Genomic DNA, 23,340 nt, shown 5'->3' with positions numbered 1-23,340 from the left:
ATTGACACCTCTAAAAAGGGGGCATTGGAAGTTGCAGATCGATTCGTTACACCTTGCTAGGAATTGACTACTTTGCATGGGGAAGGGGAGGTGCACAGAGTGCAGAAGTCCACTGTAACTTAAACAGTGCACTGCTCTCCATCCCTGCGCATTTATTTTTAAATCCATTTCATTCACTATGTTATTAACATGTCAATACAACAACTTATTATGCCCGACTGCATTGAGGCAGAGTATCTATTTGGTCAATAACTCAAATAGCCAAGCTGTTGAAAGTATTCTAAACCTAGGACATCAAGAGAACCCCAATTTACCGTGAAGTATAGTTTTCTTCTATTTTTTTATGAGATGCTCTTTTATTTTGGCTACTCTGTGGGTACATGTGTTACCTAAAGCACGTTTGATGTTGCTAAGTAGGCTAGTTTATAACTTCGGTGGCATTGAAGCTGTGTTACGTTGCTCAGCGGTAGATACGCACCGTTCCACCTACCACCCCATGCATCAGATATTTTGGAGATTTTCCATCACCACCATGGCTGCCGCTTCTTGCTAATGCACCAACTCAATCCACATTCTCGGGCGCACGACTGCATTTTTGCGAGACGGATTAATTTCCCAACGCCCAGGCGGCCGGCAGACGAACCTTGTTTAACTGACCCTGGTGAGTTCTCGGAATTTGCACCATATGTTAACCTCGCTTATCTGTTCATGCCACTCCGCACTTCATTTTTTTAAATGTTAGATATTTTTCTCAAGTCAAAAGGTAACAGATGATGAACCAATAGACTATCGTTAGGATTTTACCCACTCAAATAAATCCTTACCTCTCAGTGCGCGCGACATACTTGAGACATTGCCAGCATGCTATCAAATTTATCATCTATGCAGAATGGTTGTCGGAGGGGGCTAATAATGTGGCAATATTTCCAAGTACCGCCCCAACATCTGCCTATCTATCCATTCCTCCATCTACCTCGACATGCCTGTCGCGATTGATGTTTCTTACGTCACTAATCTTCAATCAGAAAGTGCATCGTGGAAGTAGAGTTGGCAAGGACAGGCGAGGGTTTTATGCACTTAATGGACAGAGCACTCTGTGTTACAGGAGCTTCTTCATAGAGAATAGGCCTACAGCGTTTTTAACGGTTATAAGACTTCTCTAGCTGCGTTTACAATTGTAAGTGTTCAGATTGAACATTGGAATTTAATTGGTCTTGAAAGGTTTTGTCTCATGTAATTTCATATTCTTAAACTACATTATTTTCCACAGATATTGCTATTATTATTAATATTGTTGGTATTATTATTAGTGTCATTATTATTATAATTATTATTATTATTACAGTTAATTTAACATAGGATACCAATGAGATTTGTTCAGCTAAGACTTATAACAAAACCAGAAAAACGTTTTGGTCAACTTTGTCAAAAAAATGAATATATGTTTTGTGCAGATCGATACCTTATTGAATTCTTAACAATAGATCCAATGTTGATCTTTGAGAACTTTTATCCTGCCTTAGTTGTGCTCGCCCTTGTGCATCTTGTTTGGTCTTGTTGCTTTGATCATTTCTTTCTATAAGCCATTGCTGGCATCTTTGGTGTAATTTAGGTATAGACCAGTTAACATAATTTAGAAATTAGGCTATTAGAAATATTACAAAATATTCATCCAAAACTATGTAGAATAGAGTGTATTGCATTTATTGTAGGTCCTAAATTGTTGCCTGTTATTCACTATTGAATGCTCTAATGATTACAGAAAACCAGAACTAAATATTTTTCTCAAGGCAAACACCTGCTCAGGAGAACTTTACGACTACTTCATTAAGGTTCATAGTGAATGAAAACACTTCTAGACCATACTTTCCAGCCCAGGCTCAATAAGGATGCAGTTCAACTTTAACTCAAAGGGATTGTCATTTGACATTCCTGATTAACTTGCACACAATATTCCTGCTAAAGAATTTGTTTAATTCAGAGTTCATAGTGTTTTTGTAATCTAAAAAGCCCTGAGTGTAAATCATTTTCACTAGGCATTGTGTTGTATTCACAATAAGATGTAATGGGGAAAATAATTAGGTCATCCTCATGTGTGTTTTTAACCTTTTGTATTTGCTAAATTAATTATTTTAGAGAAAATAAACACTTTCATAATATGCATGGTATTGAAAATGTGGTAAAATGATTATGCGATAAGGATCATATGGAATGAAATGAGGGTATATTGTAGGCTTATACTTTAATTGAGGGTATATTGTAGGCCTACATTTGTTTCTTATGGAATCTAGATACACATATTATGTGTTATGTGATATTATCCAGATTTTTACACACCAAAGATCACATTATGCTGTTTGCTTTCTTATCTGCCCAAAGGAAGGCAGTCTCATGCAACTCACACATACACACATGCATGCACAGGCCTTCACATTGCAGACGGATGCAGGCTCGCAAACACATACACTGGCCTGCAAACACACACCTACGCACACAAACATACACACACACACACACATAAACTCACACACATGTGGTGATATCAGTGTGTTGTGGCCCCATTACAGTTACATTGTAACTATAATTGTTGCTGAATGTCCCCGATGACTCAACGCAAGCCCTATCACATAGGGTTAAACTGGAAAACAAGATGGTGTTTTCTCTGCACCTCCCCCGTGCACATGCATAACCTCTCGTAATGTGTAAGTCAATGTTAACAGCAGAGTATGTTCTGTAGTGTCCACCACTATTCACAATTTGCTGGTCTTTTATGTATTCGTGAAAGGAAGAAACAGAGGTAATGACGCATTACTCCTAACACGTTATCGTTTATTGCCAGTGTGAATGCAATTACAAATTGCATATACCTTATTTTAGGTATTTAAGACTCTTACGAAGAAGATTCCACAATACCATAGTGCCAAGGCCCAAGAAATCTACAGGACACAAAAAAAGCAGAATTTAAAGCCAGCATTTGTATTAACTTTGAATAGAACTTAAAGGAGCCATCCTGATAATACTTTACACCACACAATTCATGCTATCGCGAACATTGGAGAGTAACTGAGTTTTTTTTTAAAGAACAGTGTGATCATAAGAGAGACATGGCTGAATGCAGAGTCGGACGGCACCATGGTATGACAGGAGTGAGAGCATGGCTACCATTGTCAGTAACAACACAGAGCGTAAACCGGGAGGCCAGACCATAACTCGCTGGGCATTGGGTCCACGTCCACGCTCCCTGGAATTTTCTGGAAATTGTGTTGCAGTTCCCTAGAACTGGGTGTCTGAGGAAAAGTATGGCATATCCTGTGACAAGATTGAAGGGTAAATGGGGAGATTTTTGTTTAGATTTGAAGTTCCAGGTGCTAGCGCATTTGAAACGTTTTTTTCCCCCTTCTTTCTCTTTTTTTTCTCTCTCTCTCCTTCCTTACAGCCAGTCATAATGAATCAGTGCATTATGGTCCAAAAAGCTTCCAAGCTACACAATCCTAGGATGCCATCACACATGTCCACACACATGTATGTCAAGATCTTACACATTCGCAAACAATAACATGGCATAGTCCCATTTCCCCCCTCTGCGCATATCAAGTACCTTTTCAAACTGACACAATGACAACAAGATGACGAGTCACCCTCGTTTTGTGTCACCGTCGTCTCCCTTTTTTTTAATCTACGTTGAAAAACACTCCCCTCAGTACATGTGAACATGTTCGTGTAGTTGGCATGTACTGTATATTTGCACACATTATGTTCTTCTTTCTTGTTCGTTCTTTTTTTTAGATTGGTTGACGTGAACACGCACAGATTGTGTGGATGGTGTACAGTGATACCAGTGAGAATGGAACTACTATTTCACCCCTGCTTCTAAATACTACATTGGCTGAAGGCCCAGTGCTAGAAGGTGAGGGAACATTCCAAAAGTAGTGTACTGTTTACGAATACAAACAACCTCATCCCAAACATTTATGTGATATGCAGTATACACAAAATGTACCTGTATATAGACAAAACATTTTGACCCTTTTATTGATGAAGTAAGGATAAGATATTTAGCTAGAGATAGATGACTCTCTACCCAAACTTTACTGCCCCGTAATGTAAGCCTGAAATGGGTGGCAACATTGGAATATCCAAAAACTAAAAGTAATGAAAGTTAGAAATTACTTTTATAGGCCAACAATTGGAGAAAATATGTTACATACATTAGCTGATGACACTTGATTAACGCATTTAGTTTTTCCATTTTATCTTCCAATATAATAATTATTAAATGTAAAGTTTGGATACAAAGTGCTATGCCTACATGCATTTTTTATTAAGTACTAAAAATGTTTTAAATCAAAGCTTCAGATAAAATGTTTGATGCCTCTATTGACCTGCTATCACACAACCTCATCAGTCACACTAATAAATATTTAATCAGACAAATACAGTTGAATGCAAACATGCTGTTTCTACAATAAAGAGAAAGACATTTAACTGCCTGGTTATATGTGTAGCATTATCACTATTACTATCACCATTATCATTGTTTGAGGCATCACCTCAAGCAAACAGAGACCCTCCAGCCGTAACACACCAATGCAAGGGTAACTGATGGAATGATAGAATCAAGGGTTTTTAGTGTGGGGGGTGAATTCCATGTCGCTTCAACTCCATAATATAATTGGACATGCCATTCGAATGTTATGATGCTCATAACGTTGCAATGTACTGTAACTTGTCCTAATTACAGCCTGACTCATTGGTACTATTGATCCATAGCTATACTCTTGATTCACCATTGAGACCATTGTTACATTGATTACTTACTGACTCAATCAGTAATCAAATGGCATAAGTACTATTTACAATTGATGCACTATTAACTACGTATAATGTTATGGTGAAATGACTTTGTGCCTGAGGAAGAACTCTAAGCTTGTCAGCTCAAGATTGCAGTTCTTCCACATGCACAAAGTCTTTTCACCATAACATACTTCTACTAAACTTTGAATAAAATATAGCCATTCACTTATTAAGTTTCTTTTTGCGCTCATTGTCATTCAAGTAACAAGACACTTCTAATCGGAGAGATTTGTGGCTCACGATAAACCTCCTCTATATGGTACATAATCTTCAATCAATGATGGGTCAAATGAAATCCCATGCATCCATTGACAGCATGAATATAAGCATATATGATTAAAAAACAATAAAGAAGTGGGGTTTACTTTGACACAAGGTATATCTCCCCATCTATCAGATAAGGACGTATAATTAAAATGTCACCTAGCCTAGAAGAACAAGAGCTTTGATAGAGCTTTATACCCACAACTCAATTACTTCTGTAGTTTTTCACCAAATGTTGATGAAGAAACGTATCTGAAGTAGAGACGCGAGAGATGACACACTATGCCGTAATTTTGACAACGCAATTAAAGGTTCATAATCTCTGCTGGGGTCTTTTGATTACCCCAATTTGGACGCCCCAAGATGATGAAACGTCCCATGGACGTTATTTGAGGATGACAGATGCAGAGCAAGTTCATTATGAGCCATACTACTACGTAGCTAAATTAAAATGGTGTTGAGCATGCTATGGATATGTGGACATGTACAGTATAAGATCTACAGATATCGATTCACTCATGATTAAATTGCTCTGCTATAGATTTGATTGGGGGACCCCAACCTCGCAGATAAAACATTTAGGTGACCCCCCCTCTTGATGGCGGAGAGAAAAATCTACATTTTAAAGTACATTTCCTGCCATTCTACAAAGTTTGCCATTGGATGTAGAGAAAGTATTGCAGTTCAACAGCAAGTGTTCTGCAATACTACACATATGTTACCCGATTCAGGAATCTAGGTGTATGCCGCAATTCACGACTTCACAGGAAAGCCGTTTGAACATAAAACATATTTGTGGCAGAAATGCCTTCTTGAACATGTGAACTTTTGGCAGAAATGCCTTCTTGAACATGTGAACTTTCATGTGCCTTAATAACAAACGTGTATGTCATCTGTAAATACAAATACATTTGTTAAATTACGAGCCTTGTTGGTTGAGCCACAGAAAAAGTTAGCAACCTTCCCACTAGCCATGATTGGCTGAGATAATGAGTGGGCTGGAGATGACGAGGGAGGAGTTCAGCTTGGTCTGCCATAGAATCTCATCAGTCTGTCTTGGTAATCCTGTCGAACGTGGCTTTTAAAAAATGGTATTGTGTAGTGGAGCTGCATAAGTGTGTCTCACCACTTTCTGGAGGATCAAGTTTTGAAATCAGTGGAATTAGAGTATGATAGCTAAAGTCTTTGGATTACATCTTCAAACTAAGGGCAACGGTGGCATGGCATTCCTGACACGGAGACGCATCCATGCACGATGATGTATACAGGTAAGATAGCTAGTTACATTTTCAGATATTACTCGTTTTCTAATTTTGACAGAAAGTGGTTTAATTTCAAGCTAAAGTGTACTGTTAGCTAGCTAGCTAACATTAACTGGCTGGCTCCCTAGCTGATGTTATCATTCGTTTTCCCAGAGCCGTTTGCTGTTCTAGTTAGCTAACATTAACATGGTTGGTTAGCTCACAGCACTGTGGCATTGTTGGCACTGTTCATTGTTGTTTAACTAGCTAACATAACGTTAGCTGGCTGGCTCGTTAGCAAACATTATGTGACGTGTGTGAACTTACACTTTACCTAGCTAGGTACATTGTTTACCTAGCTAGCTATATGTCTTAAGCTGAAGTGTATTGTTAGCTACCTAGCTAACGTTAGCTGACTGGCTCCCTAGCTGATGTTATTATTCATTTCCCAGAGGCGTGTGTTGTTCTAGTTAGAGCCTAGTGTTAGCTAGCTAACATTGAACATGGTTAATTAACATGGTTTAACTAACTAATGTTGGCTGGCTGGCTCGTTAGCTAACGTTACTTGACGTGTGTACAACACCCAATGAATACGGCCAGTGTCAGTAAACGTCTGCAAAAAAGCGTAATGAAATTGTTGCCAGCAGAGCTGGTTAGGCTGTTGTCATGCTATTCAGAGCGTCAAGTGTGTGCTTCCAGAGGGAAACGAGGTGGGTGGGGCTAAAGCGAGGCTGAATGGGTGTAGACAAAGAAGAGCTCTTCACTAGATAACAAAACATTCAAAAGGCAATTTTCTCAAAAGTGAGTTTACAAGCTAATCAACTTTCAAAGCAGAATTAATTTCCCATTGTTCCTCAAATGCAGTGTATGATATACCATTTTGTAGCTCTGAATCTCTACTTTTATCTAATGTAAAAAACACAATTTCAAATTTTGCTACATAAGTCCGAATCCAGGGGGTGAGTCACATATTGCCATGGTGCATATTTTTATTGTTGTTGCAATATTATAACTAATTTCATTCTACTCATTTTGCTATGGGGTGGAGAGAAAGACTTGCAGTAACAAAATCAAATGGGGGCCACCTGGAGGTCACAGCCCCTGGCCACGTGCCCTTAGTGCCCAAGTCGGTAATTCAGCCATGATTACTACAAGTTTAAATAGCTGGGTAGACTAACTTACCATTCTAAAAAAAAAAGAATGACTGTCAGTGACTGAAATAGCAAGAGGAAAACTGCTGGTGGACAAGCAAATTTCAGGATATTGCAACTTGTTTATTCTACTATTCTAATGCTCAACAGTAAGTTGAGACCCCGACTGAGTTTTATTTATTTTTATGGCCAGGGGCCCAAGGTGATTGCCTATGTCACTTATGCCCAGGGTCGGCCCTGACTATAGCTATGCTATTACAATTGAATTGATCCCAAAAATAATGACTCTTATTAAAGAACTTTAGATGATTGACTAAGATCATTAAAAACAATATCGCTCGCTGTTAAGATGTAAAGGTTAGACTGTGAAGCCTAATTGTTTGAAGGTAAAAATTCACACAGAGAGAACACAAACAAAATCAAGTCTCTGGTGATTGCTTGTGCGTCTTCAAATCGTTGGGCTGATTAAATTGATGTGTTGGTAAGTAATAATTACACCACAATAGAAAAACATTTACTGTGTCATTATTCCATGTCAACTTCAAACATTTTAATGTTTGCCATGTTTTATGCTATAGTCCTATTTACAGTTTGCATTAAGCTTTGTTGTAGGCCTACTTTATTTTCATTGTTGTTGTCCTTTTTTTCCCTAACAATTGTTCTACTTCGTTTAACTTAATCATTGCTTGAAAGCAAGTTCTCTGCAACTCTACACATTTTGCCATGGTGCGGAAAGAAAATGTTGCAATTTTATAACTAATTTCAAGCAATTCTACTTGTTTTGCCATGGGGCCGAGAGAAAGAGTTGCAGTTTAAAAACAAATTCACTGCAATTCTACACATTTTGCCATGGGGGGGGTAGCAGCCTTGTGGTTAGAACGTTGGACTAGTAACCGGAAGATTGCAAGTTCAAATCCCCAAGCTGACAAGGTACAAATCTGTCGTTCTGCCCCTGAACAGGCAGTTAACCCACTGTTCCTAGGCCATCATTGAAAATAAGAATTTGTTCTTAACTGACTTGCCTAGTTAAATAAAGGTCAAATAAATGTTAATTTGATATCTGAGTGAGTTACTAACTAAATCAATCCACCTGGAGGTCAGGGCTCCTGGGCATGTGCTCTTCGTGTCCAGTCGGTAATTTGGCCATGATTACTACAAGTTTAGATAGCTGGGTAATTGAACCCTAATTGAGTGATTGTCAGTGACTGACATAACAAGTGGAAAACTGCTGTTGCACAAGCACATTTTGAAATTGCACCTTGTGTATTCTACTAATCTAACGCTCAACAGTAAGTTGAGACCCCGACTGATTTTTATTTGTTTTTATGTCCGGGTGCCCTCGCCTTAAGCGATTGCTTATTGTCACGCCCTGATCTGTTTCACCTGTCTTTGTGATTGTCTCCACCCACCTCTAGGTGTCACCCGTTTTCCCCATTAGTCCCTGTGTATTTATTCCAGTGTTTCCTGTTTGTCTGTTGCCAGTTCGTCTTGTCAAGTCAACCTAACCAGTGGTTGTTTCCATGCTCTTGCTTTTTTCTTATCTCTCTTTTGTTAGTCCTCCCGGTTTTTACCCTTGCCTGCCTTGACTCTGAACCCGCCTTCCTGACCATACTGCCTGCGCTGACCCCGAGCCTGCCTGCCACTCTGTACCTCCTGGACTCTGACCTTGTTTATGATTTTATTTCCCTGTCCACGACCATTCTCTTGCCTTGGATTATAATAAATATCAGAGACCCGAACCATCTGCCTCCAGTGTCTGCATCTGGGTCTCGCCCTGTGCCCTTAAAGTACGAACTGGCCATAACAGACCCAGCAGACTTGGACCAGCTCCGCCACGCTGTCTCCCTGCAGGGAGCCACCATTGGGAGGCATGAGGAGCTACTGCTGAACCTTTTGGAAGGGCTTTGCTCCCTGACGGAATGCCACAACCAAGGGTTCAAGGCTATTATGGAGCAAATCAGCAAATCGGGGAGCCAGCCTACCCTGGCTCCCCGAGAACCCCGCTTACCTCCTCCGGAGTGATATTCTGGGGATCCTGGAACCTGCCAGGGTTTTCTTTCTCAGTTCTCCCTCATTTTTGAGCTGCAGCCATCTTCGTTCCCTTCGGATCGGTCGAAGATAGCGTATATTATTATGCTAATGCAGGGAATGGCACTATCCTGGGCTACTGCAGTTTTTGAGCAACAATCAGCTATTTGTCGTGATTTGGATGACTTCATGGCAGAGTTGAGGAAGGTTTACGATTCTCCGGGATCCGGGGGAGAGGCGGCCCGAAAACTACTTGAATTACGTCAAGACTCCAGTAGAGTGGGAGACTACGATGTAGACCTTAGCCTGTAGCACGTTAGCCGCCGAGAGTGCCTGGAATCCAGAGTCCCTATTTGATACCTTCCTTCACAGATTATCAGAGGTGATAAAATATGAGCTAGCTGCTCGGGAGTTACTGGTGGACATCGATTCCCTCATCGCCCTCACCATTAGGATTGATGGACGTCTAGGGGAACGCAGGAGTGAGAGGAGGTCTGGCCTAGGTCACACTCGTCTTTCCGCTGCGGTTCGCTCATCTCCGAAGGAATCCGGATGACCCCGAAGGCTGTTTTTCCGAGAGGATCCGAGGCCACCCAAGCTCCCTCTAGAATCATCGACGATGGGTGAGTCGGATTCACCAGAACCTATGCAACTGGGAAGAGCTAGATTATCGCCTAGGGCACGTTCACACAGGCTAAGCTCCAATAGTTGTCTGTATTGTAGTGCTGTAGGGCATTACATAGCCACCTGCCCAGTGAAGAGACCTGAATCCTTAGTTGGTACAAGTACACTCGTGAGCCTGACTGGGAACCCTCTAATTTCCATTACCCAAACTGCTTTTTATGGGATCTTGATGTGGGGAGACCAGTCTAAGTCTCTCCAGGTGCTCATTGACTCTGGGGCAGATGAAAGTTTCATGGACGCTACCCTGGTATCAGAACTAAGTATCCCTACTCAACTCCTCTCCGTTCCCATGGATGCCAGGGCACTGGTCGGCCGCTCCATTGGAAGAGTCACGCACATCACAGTTCCCAGTAATATGCGGGTATCTGGAAACCACAGTGAGTCAATACAGCTTCTCCTCATTGAGTCACCCCACATCTTTATTGAATTGGGATTTCCTTAGCTCCAGAAGCACAACCCCGATATTGACTGGACCACGGGTTCAATCCTGGGTTGAAGCCCGTTCTGCCATTCACCTGAAGGCGGTGCAGCCTTCCCTGGAACGTCTGCCTCCAGGGTTGCGTACGACCTCGAATCTCTCTGCTGTTCCCACAGAGTACCATGACCGCCTGGAGGTTTTCAGCAAGGCTCATGCTACCTCCCTTCCTCCACATCGTCCTTATGATTGTGCTATTGACCAACTCCTAGGCACCACACCACCTCGAGGCCAGATATATTCCCTGTCTGGTATGAGCGGCAGACGGCTTTCAACACTGCCTGTCGACACTATGAGTACCTGGTTATGCCGTTTGAACTCACCAACTCGCCCACTATCTTCCAGGCCCTGGTCAACGATGTGCTCCGGGACATGTAAATAATTTTGTTTTTGTCTACCTCGACGACATCCTGTTTTTTTCTTGTTCTGCCCAGGAACACATTCTCCATGTTCGACAGATCCTTCAGTGCCTCCTGGAAAATTAGTTGTTTGTAAAAGCTGAGAAGTGCAAGTTCCACCGCTCCACTATCTCGTTTCTGGGATACATCATTGATGAAGGGAATGTTCAGATGGATCCTGATCTGCTGGGTTTGGCAGATGCCAGGTGAATGCTACCTTCCCAATGCATAGTGCCAACTGTAAAGTTTGGTGGAGGAATAATGGTCTGGGGCTGTTTTTCATGGTTCAGGCCCCTTAGTTCCAGTGAAGGTGTTACGAATCCCTTTGGCCCGGCAGTCTAGGGGGGATGGTATACGGAGACCCGTATTATAACTCACGCAAAGTGCAATAGTGACAAAATAACGGTGTGAATGAAAATAACCACAGACAACTAATATGACCGTCAAACACGTATTTGAAAACACACGGTAACGAGGGGGCAGGAAAAGGGGCTGAGCTGGACCCAAGGAAAGAAACAAATATCCCAAAATACCCCTAAGTGTAACGCTCGTCTTCTTCCTCTGAGGAGGAGTAGGAGAGATCGGACCAATGCACAGCGTGGTAAGTGTCCATAATGCTACTTTATTTACATGAACACCAGAAAACAAAATAACAAGAGAATGAAACAAAACGAAACGAAACAGTCCTGAACGGTGAGTACAAAAAACACTGAACAGAGAATAATCACCCACGAAACACAACTGGGAAAAGGCTACCTAAGTATGATTCTCAATCAGAGACAACTAACGACACCTGCCTCTGATTGAGAACCATACCAGGACAAACGCAAAACACAACATAGAAAAAGGAACATAGACAACCCACCCACGAATGGCTCTGGCAGCTCCTGACTGACCGGCGGCTCTGGCAGCTCCTGACTGACGGGAGACTCTGGCAGCTCAGGACAGACGGGAGACTCTGGCAGCGCTGGACAGGTGGGAGCACCTGTAGGGAGGAGATGGAGAGACTCTGCCAGCGCTGGACAGGCGGGAGCACCTGTAGGGAGGAGACGGAGAGACTGCCTGGTGCGGGGGGCTGCCACCGGAGGCCTGGTGTGTGGAGGAGGCACCGGATAGACTGGGCCGTGGAGGCGCACTGGAGGTCTCGAGCACCGAGACTGCTCAACCCTATCTGGCTGGATGCTCCCCGTAGCCAGGCCAGTGCAGTGAGGTGGAATCGACCGCACTGGGCTGTGCTGGCGAACGGGGGACACCATGCGCAGGGCTGGTGCCATGTACCCCGGCCCGAGGAGACGCACTGGAGACCAGATGCGCTGAGCCGGCTTCATGGCACCTGGCTCGATGCCCACTCTAGCCCGTCTGATACGAGTCGTTGCTATGTAACGCACCAGGCTGTGCCTGCGCACCGAGGACACGCCTCGGACACGCCTCGAGGACGCGCCTCACAGCATAACACGGTGCCTGCCCGGTCCACCTCTCTCCACAGTAAGCACGGGGAGTTGGCGCAGGTCTCCTACCTGACTTAGCCACACTCCCCGTCTGCCACCCCCAAGAAATTTTGGGGGCTGCCTCTCGTCCCAGCCGCGCTGCCGTGCTGCCTCCTCATACTACCGCCTCTCGGATTTCACTGCCTCCAGCTCTGCCTTGGGGCGGCGATATTCTCCCAGCTGTACCCAGAGTCCCTTGCCATCCAAGATCTCTTCCCATGTCCAGGAGTCTGGAGATCGCTGCTGTTGCCCGTTACCACGCTGCTTGGTACTTTGGTGGTTGGTGATTCTGTAACGCTCGTCTTCTTCCTCTGAGGAGGAGTAGGAGAGATCGGACCGATGCGCAGCGTAGTAAGTGTCCATAATGATACTTTATTTACATGAACACCAGAAAACAAAATAACGAGAGAATGAAACGAAACAGTCCTGAACGGTGAATACAAAAAACACTGAATAGAGAATAATCACCCACGAAACACAAGTGGGAAAAGGCTACCTAAGTATGATTCTCAATCAGAGACAACTAACGACACCTGCCTCTGATTAAGAACCATACCAGGTCAAACGCAAAACACAACATAGAAAAAAGAACATAGACAACCCACCCAACTCACGCCCTGACCATACTAAAACAGAGACATAACAAAGGAACTAAGGTCAGAACATGACACTAAGCTAGACTAGCCTACTACTATACAGCTAACTAACTAACCAAAAATCGCCCAACATCAGTGTCCAACCTCACTAATACTCTTGAGGCTGAATGGAAGCAAGTCCCCGCAGCAATGTTCCAAAATCTAGTGGAAATTCTTCCCAGAAGAGTGGAGGCTGTTATAGCAGCAAAGGGGGGACCAATTCCATATTAATGCCCATGATTTTGGAATGAGATGTTTGACGAGCAGGTGTTCACATACTTTTGACCATGTAGTATGTCTTAAAGCATAATTGAGAAATAATTATTTGAAGTTGGAATATTTGTGACATTTCGGCCTTAACCAGTCTTCATTTAAGACTATAATGTTTAATCTGTAGGTGCTGCAAAGCAAACATTGGTGTTATACAAAGCCTTAACGATTGCCCTGTAATATGAGTAGTATTTTGATTTAAGTTCAAATAACCTGACATTAATTTATGCATGTTGAAAATATAAACATGAATATTGAACATTTACATTTTTTGATTTACCTATTTTTTATATACAGTATCTTGTTGAACATAATACACTCTACAACCATATCAAAGTGGTATGTCTGCAACTTAGAGTTATAATCCAATAGGTTTGCATTACCAACAGAGTGAATGTGAAAATGGATTCAAAATGGTTGCACTCTGGCTGTTGATTTGCAGGGTGTGTAATGATACAAGTAAAAGGAGGGCTGTGACTCGTTAAATCACTGATCATCCATTATATTGACCAGATACTCTAGTGACCACTCTAACAATGAATAGATGTTGTTTAAAAAAATGGAAGGCAGTAGGGAGGCAAGATCAGGTGGGACCCTTGTAGCCAATGAGAGGACAGATACTTGTGTGACTGACAGGCACAATGGTTTCCACTAGTTACCACAGCCACAAAGTAAAAATTCATGAAAACAAGAAATTGCTTTTTTGTCTTCATTTTAGGTTAGGGTTAGGCATAAGGTTAGCAGAGTGGTTAGGGTGAGGTTTAAAATGTAATTTTAAGAAGAACATTTTTGGAAATAGGTTGGGTGCATGACTTTGTGGCTGGGGTAACTAGTGACGACCAGGCACAACTCCAAAATAAAGTGTTTTTTCTCAAAGTTGCAGGGATGTCACATGTTGTACTTATATCGGTACACTCGTAACAACCTAATCATTACGAAACTTCTATTCGATCAATTAATCCACACGTAGCAAATAAACCACAAAACATTTTTTATAACCAAATACAAAATTCTCATTGACCTCCATGGTGAGTGAAAAAAAATGAAAAAATGCCACCTGCTGGAGAACACCCATTTTGGGCCCAGTTTTCCCTCACTTCGCCTCTTCCTCTCTGGTTACAGTGTCTACTATGCAAATGTCTCTATATAAAATGGGTCATAACTTTAAAACTAGCAGAGATCCCACTCTGGATCTTTGATATGCCCGTAGAGTAAATTATGTTCTAGTTTTGTGAGGAATCACCCCATTCGAAAAATGTACTACTCGTACAGTATTTTTCCTGAAGATATTTTTTCATTGTGGATTTGTAGAGGGTGTGAAAGTAGCTAGCACATTGACTTTAGCATATTTGCAATTATTCTGATTAAACGGATTTTGATAAAAATACACTATCACGCTGAAGAACCTATACACAGACTACTTGCTGGGTATACAGATGTAAGATCTTAATTTGAGCCATTTTGTTACAACAGTAAAATAATCATGCAGCAACAGGAAATATGAATTATTATGTGGATTTGTTGTGGGGGGTTTATTTTCCATTAGAAAAAAAAGAGGGGCCCCTTCTGCACATAGGGGGGGGGGCACTGTGTATTGAGGCCCCTCTTTTAGTCACTGTGTATTGGGGCCCCTCAATAGTCAGAGGGGGCCTATATACAGAGGAGGCGCCCGATACACAGAGATGGCCCCCAATACACAGAGAGGGCCCCCGAAACCCAAAGAGGGCCCCCGATACGCAGAGGGGGCCCCTGATACGCAGAGGGGGCCCCTGATACGCAGAGGGGGCCCCTGATACACAGAGGGGACCCCTGATACGCAGAGGGGGCCCCAATACCCAGAGGGGGCCTATATACAGAGGAGACCCCCGATACCCAGAGAGGGCCTCAAATACCCAGAGGGGGCCCCTGATAAGCAGAGGGGGCCTATATGCAGAGGGGGCCCCGATACCCAGAAAGGGCTCCAAATACACAGAGGGGGCCTATACGCAGAGTGGGCCCCGATACCATGAGAGGGCCCCAAATATGCGGAGGGGGCCCCGATGCCAAGAGAAGGCTCCAAATACCCTGAGGCAGCCTCAAATATCCATAGGGTGCCCCCGATACTCAGAGATGGCCCCCGATATGCAGAAGGGGTCTATATGCAGAGAAGGCCCCCGATACCTAGAGAGGGCTCCAAATACCCAGAAGGGCCTATATGCAGAGGAGGTCCCCGATACCCAGAGAGGGCCTCAAATACCCAGAGGGGGTACCCAGAGGTAAGAATAACAGAGTCTTTATGGCTGGGGCATGAGTCACCTATACTAATGTGGGCCACTTCCTAAACACATACTCTCACTCACTCACTTAAACAGTTGTGTCTCAGGACAGACCAGGGCTCTGGAACAACCTTCAGAAAACCTTTAGAGCACTGCTGTATTAAGTGACAGATTTCACTTTTCAAAATACCAGCCATTGATATGCATACCCTTTGAAGAACCCTGTGTTTGTACCTAGAACCAAAAATGGTTCTACCTTTAACCAAAAGGGTTCTCTTATGGGGAGAGCCGAATAACCCTTTTGGAACCCTTTTTTCCTAAGAGTGTACTTTCCTCTCCTCCTCTGATCCTTTTGTTGTTTTTGACACAAGCACTCCACTGCCAATTAGCCTTTTTTTGCCCGTTAATTAGAAAAGTCAAGCAGTGAAATGTTTGTCTTTGTCAGCTCAGCTAGACAGTACTACATTTTCTCAAACAGACAAAACAGCACTGCATCAGTAATATTGACTGTCTCTTGGCATAGTGCAAACATTATTTATTTTCATTGCTAATTAGTTTGTAAAGGACATTTATATTGTAATGACAGCATTTACTGCAATTTAAAAGCACATATTTCATTTATTTTGCAGATCTAGTGTTGAGAAAATAAGAACTGCCCATCCCAACATTAAAAAGTGAGCTTGCACTTCTTGCGTAGTCGTTTCCAGTATGATTCGCCAAACCTTTTACATCTCCACTAAAACAACCATGCAACATGCCCAGTGGACCACATATCAGAACTCAGGATAAGATGCAGGCAGTTCGAATCACATAAGTTTATTTACAAAACAGGGGGCAGGCAAACGGCAGGTCGGTAATCCAGGGCAGAGTCCGTAAAGTGCAGAACGGCAGGCGGGCTCAGGGTCAGGGAAGGCAGACTGGTCAAAACCAGAAGTACTGAGAAAACAGGGACTAAAGAAAACAGGGGTACGGAAAAACACGGTGGTAGGCTTGAAGAGACAAGACAAACTGGTAACAGACAAACAGAAAACCCAGGTTTTTAATGCACAGGGATCCCAACACCCTACCATCCACTAGGGACAGCACAAGAGCCTATTACCAGAGAGGCTTGTGACGAGCTAGGGTGTTTGGGATGGGATGGGATGGAGGATTGGTTTAAACTGCGAGCTATGCTTCTGAGAATCGCGGGTTGAAAACCAGTTCTAAGCACTCGTTTTGTATTTTTTTCTGTTTCAAGCCTTAATCCTAACCTTATCCACTCAGAATGAATGCCTAAAGTTAACCCTAATGCCTACACTTAACCAAAATCTCCTAATGTATTCCTAAACTTACCTGTCGAGGTTAGTTTCACTTTCCCTTTTGCTCGGTTTGATTGACAGCTAAAAAACAAAAAATATGCCATAATAATAACCACAACACTGCTGTAATCTACCAACTACAGCACAGATGGCTCCACATGCAATAAATAAAAGGGCTAGCCATGCCATATCTCTGTTGCTAGTTATGGCGAGGTGTATATTTGAAGATTGAACATGCCAGTAACATTGAATGGTCAGTCTTATAAGAATGAATCTGACTGCAGTTGATAATCTTGATAATGTAAATTTAATTTCTTTGGGATTTGGTTGAGCAATTATGTATCGCTACTATTGATGTTCCAAATTGACAACTCTCAACAGATGATTGTCTTTTATGTAACTAAAATGTCTGTATTCTATATTGGTCATCCCATGTAGTTTGAGGAACGTTTTCATGAAGGGGAACCTCTTAATTAGGTCCTCTGTACCTCCCTAGTCATATTGAGGGATGGACCTCACAACGTTCATTAATGATAATCAGCAGGAGTGATCGCATGGCCACAAACCCAGTCTCTGAGGACCTGGCACTTAAAAAGAAGCCTTAAATCACAGAGGGGTTCTTAATTGCAAAAATATACCAGCCACCTCACTAACAAGTTAATTGGGAAAACCTTTAAAAGGTTCCTCAAGGCCGATTCTCAAGGAGTTGTTGGAGATCCTCTTTCACTTCAAACCGTTTACTTCATCTTTTGTCATTGTGTTTTACAGTCGCAGTTTAGGGTAAAATGTAGTTTGTAGTGGATAAGACCTCTTACCCCAAACAGTATTTTAGAGGGGGAAAGCTGGGGCCTATTAAGCAGGGCAGAGTATTCACAATGTTGTACATAGAAGGGTTGCTCTCTTCTGAACAGGCCCCAGTACCACAGACTTATGGAGGATACCAGCCTGCTGTGAAGCTTGAGCCTGAGGGTGTCTTAAAATGTGCACCTTACTGTTCTAATGGGCTCGACGGACATTTCCTTTGAAGCTGTTCTTGGTATTTTGGGTGTTATAGTGAAGTCTTTGCGCTACATTACAACTTGTAAGCCTGCTCAAGAGCGACAGTCATATTTTTGAAGGGACACTGATGACTTGTGATTCATTGAATGTAACTAAATACAGTACCTGAAAAGCACTGACATATCAGTGTATTATACCATCTTCAAGTATCTGAATCATACTAGATTTATAACCTACAAAATCAATCGGTCTCTCATTGCTAAAATGTCTCTCTCGCTCTCCCTCTCTCTCTTTCTCTTTTGCTTTGGTACAGGTCAAATGAGGAAGTAATTTTTCCGTGCTCTCACATGCCCCTGCCAGACACACACACACACGCACACACCTGACCTAATTGCTCAATCTTACCAAACTAATTAATCACAGTAGTCTAATCACAGTGACAAGGTTAGGTGGGTGACATTCTCCAAAATCTCCCCCTTTTCCCCTTAAATCCCTTGTGCGTTGACAATCCAACGCACACACACACTAATAATGTGTTGTGAATATCTGGGTATAATCTGAAGTAAATAAGGACTTTAGACCACTTACAATACTCTCAACAGAGAGGGTCTCTCGCGCTCTCGCTCTCTCTCTGTCCCTCAAGGGTCAGTTTTATCATCAGTTTTATCAAACATATCTACAGATGTCGGCTCTTAATCGACTACGGGGTTAACAGTATTGCACTTCTCATGTAGCCTACTTTTGGCCAGCTAATAGCCTAACCACTGATTATGGACTAAACGGTCAAATTATTTTGCTGTGATAATAGAGGTAAAATTAAGATCCTACATATATACGCATATGACTGTGCCCTACCTGTTTTTGAAAGTTAGTAAAGTCACCCCACAGAGGTGAGACTTGGCATACTATGTGTGTGTGTGCATGAATGTGTGTGTGTGGAGGAGGGGGGTTATGGGCGTGGTCAGACTGCTCCATTAATCAAAAAGAATGACACCACGTCGTCCCCGATAGTACGGCTTCACGAGCATAAGGGAGGAGGATGGGGAGGGGCAGCCAACTTTATTAATCAAGCACTCTGATTAATTGTTATGAAGTGTCACCCATAAATTTCTCCTTTGGATTTAATAATCCTTGAGGAAGACTTAACAATCTCCGCCGCGATTTTGAGTTTTATTGAGGGCTGTGTGAGGAGAGGGAGAGGGAGGCTGCGGTGACACAAATAGCTTCTCAGTGGACCGTTCTTCTCAGCTTGACAGTTATGAAATACAATTATCAGTGAGATCTGCTTAAGAATTCATCAGTGGCGCCTCTGTCTTTCCAAGGAGAGTGAAGGTGGGAAAACTACTCGATACAAAGGAAGTCTTAACTGATAAGACATTAAGATATCTCATTCTCCCCACCCCCCACAGTCCTTAAACTATAATTTCAATATCTTTAAGGTTTTTTGTCTCTGGGCTTGTAAAGTTGCATATATATATTTGACTGGATTCCCGTGCATTATATTAAAGCAAAAATCATTCGGTAATCAGGGAAGATGGCGAATGGCTTGTCGAATGCAAATCACCAGGATGGGCATCATTTGTTTGAAATGTATTTCTTCTGCTTTCCATTAAGGTCAATAATAGTTGTTAATCTTGCCGGGCAAGGGAAATATACTGTCATCTAATCGTGCAATGCTCTGTCAGGTCTCGTGGTGACAAAATCATGAAACGCAAGTGCTTTCAATCAATTGCCATTTCGAGAAAAAAGAATGTAATGATGTAGGTTGACTGTATGCAATTATCATTCCGTTCATATTATTATACAGTATCGTTGTGTTTGGTATGCATACTTTGAGTGCATATATTTCAGGCCCGAAGAACAAGAGCTGACACTCATTGATGAGTTACTGAGCAATATATTCAGATAAGCACCACTGATCATTCTGATTGGTTGTTATGAGCCGAGGACCTGCACATATAATGGTAATCCTTAAATAAGAATTTTGAGCGCCGTGAGAATAAAGTCGCTCCAAGCCTATAGCCCAATGTAGCCAAAGCCTTTTCTGAACAGGGGTGGTGAGGTATAACTCAAATGGGGAACCATGAGGTAAGAATGGTGGAGAACCTTGGCCCAACTCAAAGCATAGCTTGACCATAGCCCATTAGCCATAGACTATCCCAGTCCAGCTGGGTTACCCACTATACTGTACCTATGAACTGTATCTCCCTAGTATATACAGTGGGGAGAACAAGTATTTGATACACTGCCGATTTTGCAGGTTTTCCTACTTAAAAATTACAGACCTCTACATGCTTTGTATCATAGGAACACTTCAACTGTGAGAGACGGAATCTAAAACAAAAATCCAGAAAATCATACAATGTGATTTTCTGGATTTTTGTTTTAGATTCCGTCTCTCACAGTTGAAGTGTACCTATGATTAAAAAAAATTACTCTACATGCTTTGTAAGTAGGAAAACCTGCAAAATCTGCAGTGTATCTATATATCATAGCCTTAGCCTAGCTAAATCAAGTAACATCATATAGGCTAAGCCATCTTAAACGGCAATAGTCCTACACCAGTCCTGTTTGGCTCCATATCTATACATCTCCCCACTGCAATCTATACATCATAGCCTTCGCCTAGCTAAATCAAAAAACATATCGCCCATCTTAGTCGTACCTCAGCACACACACACACACACACACACACACACACACACACACACACACACACACACACACACACACACACACACACACACACACTACCCCCTCCCCCTGTCTTGTCTGCCCCAGTGGTCAAGGACACCCATATCAGCAGGCGTCAAGGGAGGCCCCATCCATCAGAGTGGAGTATGGGTAATGGAAGCACCCCATGACAATGATCATCAGCACCGCAAACAATGGTCCATAAACATCCTCTGACAAGTGGTCAACACAGAGGAGGGAGGGAGTATGTGTGTTTTATAGAGATAGAAAATGTATGTGTTTGTGTGTGTGTGTATGTGAGAGAGAGAGTGAGAGAGTGTTGCTGTGTGTTTGAGAGAGAGTGAGTAGAGAGTAGCCAAGCAGAGACGGAGAGAAAGGGAAATAAATGTTGAGGTAGACAGCCAGACAGTTGGATAGGGAGAGGGATAAATTCATTCCTAAATCGACATACTTACAGAACTGGGAAATCGCCACAACATCAAATCACACAACGAAACAACACGCTTTCTCTCAAAGCTCTCTGTCCTGTTCTCTTTGTTTCGTGTATTATTCAGGAGGATCCAGGACCTCACTCTTACTTCTCAAAAAATAAGAGTTCCAGTTTGAGGACGTTGTTCGCCCATCAGCAAATGATGCCCAATTAGGGGAAAGCTGAGTATTTCAAAGTAAGAAGGAAGTGTGTTTTTATTCACCAAGTAGAGCTGTTGTTATTTCCCAGTCACATTTTTTGTCAGGTGTTTTCTACCCCCCCAAACCCCCATCAATTTAATTAGCCAACATTTGTCTCGGCTTTCCCCTGCTCTCTGTTTATCCAAAACATCAGGAGTGACACTGGCCAATTAGTACAGTGAAATTGTTTATCCCTCCTCTGCGCCTTGCGCTGGAATATTTTCTCTTAACACAAGGGAAGGAGGGGGTGTTGGCTACAAAAAATAAAATAATACAATTAAACACAGGGAGTTGTCATTTTGTATTTTTTTCCTCAACTGAGTACAAGCTTGACTGTGGATGCTTTACATTGTGTTGAACGTTGATGAGCAAGTTACCTTTCATTGTGATTCTGTATGTTGCAAACTGCCAAAATTGACCATAGGTTTGCTTGTTTTATGGCCATATATAGGAATCCTAGAAGGAAATTCAACAGAGGATTCAATAATTGGCTTGGGTGTGCTACTAATGATTTTCTGCAATACAAATAAATGATAAAGTTTCAGATTTCATTTTTTGTCCTTTTTGTGTTCATTTCTTCTCATACACTTCTATCTTAAGGCAAAGGTAAAAGCTGAAAACGACCATGATTTATAGTCTTCAAATTAAGACAGCCATTAAGAATGTCTTCAAAACGCCTTTGGACGCTGTTGTTAAGCGCAGATGACATCTTCGGGAATTTTGCTAGTGGCTACATGATTGATGTGCTGAATGCCGTTTTGATGCTTTGAAGGCTGGAGGTTTTTGAAGTACATGATTGTGAAGTGCCAGCATATGCTTAGCGAGATAAGTCCTTTGACACGCAGACATCACAGCGAGGGAATCTATCGGAGTTGCTTCCTCGAGTGTCCACGCCGAGTGCTTTTCAAGAACGTTTACGTGACTGTCAAGGCCAAGTGCCATTTCTAAAACGGATACATACACACACACACACACACACACACACACACACACGCACATCTTGTTCACAGACAGAAAGAGAGACCGGCGGAGACAGCTGTCATATAAAAAGGAACACAAACACATGTATAAAAAAATGTGTTCAATTGAAAAAGATCTGAAAAGAAAGTACTGACAGGGCCGCTCCATTCAACCAATCAATTAATCAATCAAAGCTGGTTGCTAGACTTTCTAAAGATAATCCCTATTCTGCTACATTAACACATTTTAGACTGATTTAATCAATTTAACAATGTTTACTGTGATCAAATGAAACTTACTTCACTAGTTATGTTTGAAGCATATTCCCTGTTGCAATTGAAGTACTGTATCTTGTTTTTGTCCATACAGGCATTATGACTGAACAGGGCCCAACTCTGCTTGGCTCTCTGACTTGAATGGAAACAATACAGCAACTTAGAGAAAGAAGCAACAACTCCACGTGCAAGTTTGTCACTGTACGACCAACCCAGGATGTAAACCACTGTACACCACAACACACACACACTTCCAAAGCCATCTGATTGTGTTGTGTCTATGTCTTTTCTCCTCCGTGGTGGATAAGGGATGGGGAATGAAGGTGGGACTCTGGCCTGTGCTATGAGAACAGTCATGTGACATGACAAGGGCAAGACAAAAAAAAAAAACATGACAGATCCAAAAAGAACAGGTATAAAGACATTGTAAACAATAGATATAGAATCTAATAATTCCAATTATATGGTTGTAACTTGCTCGGAACATCACATTCTCCATAAAACAATGTTAATAGTATGAAATAATTGAATAAATGTACTATACAAAAAAACTGTATCCTTCCCCTTGCAATTCCCTGTCAGCCATATTGTTTTATTTTAGTGTACATTTGAACAATGATAACGAGTGGTGAATGCTGGGAACCAAAAAGATACAAAAGCTCAGAACAAGAACAGCTTGCGACTGACTGCATCGCCTTTATAT

The 23,340-nt window shown here is 42.2% G+C and overlaps 1 long non-coding RNA gene across 1 annotated transcript; it reads left to right on the top strand.

Moving 5' to 3' along the window:
- Nucleotides 1–44: 44 nt before the first annotated feature.
- Nucleotides 45–23,129, top strand: LOC112265907. The gene is made up of 3 exons (XR_002955839.2): nucleotides 45–661; nucleotides 3,787–3,907; nucleotides 22,732–23,129. It is a non-coding gene; the product is annotated as an uncharacterized LOC112265907 (long non-coding RNA).
- The last annotated feature ends 211 nt before the right edge of the window (nucleotides 23,130–23,340 follow it).

The sequence above is a fragment of the Oncorhynchus tshawytscha genome, linkage group LG13 (genome assembly GCF_018296145.1).
Source record: "Oncorhynchus tshawytscha isolate Ot180627B linkage group LG13, Otsh_v2.0, whole genome shotgun sequence".
In the NCBI taxonomy this organism is placed as follows: Eukaryota; Metazoa; Chordata; class Actinopteri; order Salmoniformes; family Salmonidae; genus Oncorhynchus; species Oncorhynchus tshawytscha.
The sequence above is the reverse complement of the archived record's forward strand: the minus strand, read 5'-3'. Positions and strand labels throughout refer to the sequence as shown.